The sequence below is a fragment of the Fringilla coelebs genome (genome assembly GCF_963513975.1).
Source record: "Fringilla coelebs genome assembly, chromosome: 18".
Classification (NCBI taxonomy): Eukaryota; Metazoa; Chordata; class Aves; order Passeriformes; family Fringillidae; genus Fringilla; species Fringilla coelebs.
Window position 1 is genome coordinate 4804984 of NC_140044.1, and position 2643 is coordinate 4807626.

At 41.5% G+C, this 2643-nt stretch overlaps 1 long non-coding RNA gene across 1 annotated transcript; it reads right to left on the minus strand.

The window, feature by feature from the left end:
- Positions 1-961: 961 nt before the first annotated feature.
- Positions 962-2137, minus strand: LOC311160850. The gene is made up of 3 exons (XR_014616608.1): positions 1966-2137; positions 1202-1257; positions 962-1021 (listed from the first exon to the last, which is right to left on the minus strand). It is a non-coding gene; the product is annotated as an uncharacterized lncRNA (long non-coding RNA).
- Between the last annotated feature and the right edge of the window lie 506 nt (positions 2138-2643).

Sequence of the window (2643 nt, forward strand, 5' to 3'; positions counted from 1 at the left end):
CTGCCAATATTCAGTAGGTATCCACGGTGCCAAAACAGGACCTTCCAAAATACAAAATTTTACGATACAAAATTTTGTCATGTCTGACAAGAAAAATACAGATAAGGAGAAAGATACCACATGTGGGTAGCTCAGCCATTCTTAGTGCAGAGGGAACAGCACCCCTGCTCCAGGCTGTCCTGAGAGCCCTGAGCCTCATTTCCCACGTGCAGCCACAGTTAACAAGCCAACAAGTCAGAAATAAAGCACATGCAAACCCCTCTGAATGGTGACAGCTTGCAGCATAAACAGGAAAGCATCACCAAACAGCCTCTGTCACTTGGAACAGCTCTGGGAGGGCCTGTGCAGAGATCTGAGGGTGGACAACTGCAGATGTTAACCCAGAGATGACCACAAGCAGGGAAGAGTAATCTGGATTAACCTCTGAGTAATGAGCAGATCAGGATACATCACCAGGACAGGCCCTGTGTAGTTGTGGGTATTGTGGAACTGCTAAAATGCAGCTGACAGGGGAAATTTTCTATACAAGTTATACCCTATTACCTTATTTTATAACCCAAACTCATATAGGATATTTATTTAAGTGACAAATAAACCTGCTGACTGCAAACCAACAGAAAAGCAGAACCTGAAGAAAGAACAGATCCTGTTCTTTCTTCAGGGTTAGAAGAAACAAGAATTCCCTCAGTTTTTCCAGTGAAAAAGCAGCAAGCTCAGTTAGATTGCTATGTTGCAAGTGTTCCATTACAGATGCAAAACTTATTAAATCTGGAAAAGAACAATGACAGTGAAGCCAAGAACAAAGTGGAAATCCTTGACTCTGGCAATGCTTTACAAGCTGATTTGTTTTAAGAATTCACAGTGAGAATCTGTATATTTTTAAGACACATTTCCAAGTCTTTCAAGACTAACTATAATAAACCCACTCATGTTTATGACTTGAACAAAAGACACAGCACAATGTAGTTTTGAACTGTTTATTTCACATGTTCCATCCTGGAGTTTCTTCAGTTAAAAGTTCCTACAAGAAAATGAAATAAACGTTGTTACAAATGAGTTTGCTTCAACAGCTCAAGTAAATATCTTTGACCAACTGTGTAATCATCCTATAAATACAATGTACAGACTGTCCTCCTAAAAGCTGGATTTGGGAATGGAAGATCCCCCTGCAGCAGTTAGAGGGTAAGATAAACATACGTACTTGGACACAATTCCATCATTTTTTGCCAGACGCAAAATGGAGTCATCTGATTCACCCTGTAAAGAGAGAAAAGAAAATATTCTCAAGTGTCCAAATAATTGCTGACACATGTGGAAGAGAGGCAGCTGCAGCAGTTAGTGCAGATTAGTGTTTTCAAAATAAACTATTACTTTTTTGTCAACCTTAAGGGTAAGGAATTGTTTTAACTGCAGAAAAATATGCATTTGCAGGAACAACGTGTATTTATGGGGAAGTGGACTTGTGATGAACTCCTCACACCATTTTAAAGTCAAGGTGGCATCATCTCCAGTAATTATAAACAACAAATAATAGCCAGAATTAGAACCTTGATACACATTCTCAAGAGAAAATCACTTGCATACTTTACTTTGAAAAAAACAACAAACATCTCCAGAAGAAAAAGATTATTCCAAGCAATCCAAGGCCCTGGCACAGGTTCCCAGGGAAGCTGTGGCTGCCCCTGTATCCCTGGAAGTGTCCAAGGCCAGGCTGGACAGGGCTGGGAGCACCCTGGGACAGTGGAAGGTGTCCCTGCCCATGGGAGGGGTGGAATGACATGATCTTTAAGGTCCCTCCAAACCAAACCTTTCTGTGATCTGTGAATTTGTTCACTTGTTTACTCTGCCCCAAAAGCCCCTGTGGAAACACACTCCCCACAGTGCTCCCAGGGCCAGACACACAGCTAATTAATGACTGGTGATCAGCAGCAGCACAGCAATTCTGCAGGTCAGCAAGGCACTCACCATCCTCCGGATGGGGCCGCAGATGGCGTAAGTCTTGAACTGCCCATTCACCCTGCCTGTCACCTTGTCCACCTGCAATCACAGCAAAGTTGTACCAAGCTGTACACTCCCACAGCACACTTGCCAAGCACTCCAAAGTTAAAAACTGCAGAAAAATACTTGTAGTGTTGAGAAAATAAACCACAAAATCTCAAACACTGGAGTCAGAAAGTCAACTACAATGACCTTTGCACAGCAAATTTGTAGCTACACAGGGCAGCCATTAAATTTAGTGGATCACACAGACTGACAGGAAGTGATAGCTAAAAGAAAAAAATATTTGTGTTCTGAACAAATGGAAAAGCTCTGTGTAAAGTAGATTTTCCTGCCGTTACTCTTCTTTTTTGTTTCTTTTAACTAAGGTCGTATATGGAAAATTGAACTGAAGGGGGAAAGGGACAGAGTTGTTACATGGGTAGGGAAAATGTCCAAGCTGAGACACAAACTGTCTCACTTTCTCAAGCTGCTGAGAAATTTAACAGGAAAAAGACTAAAAGATATAAATCATGGATTGAAACACTGTAGTGATCCCTGTAATAGCAGGTGGGCTCATGTCCATGTTCTGCTAATCTCTGATCCTTTGAAAACAAGGAACAGGGATCACTGAAGGAATGAAACACGGCAAACAAGAAAAGTACT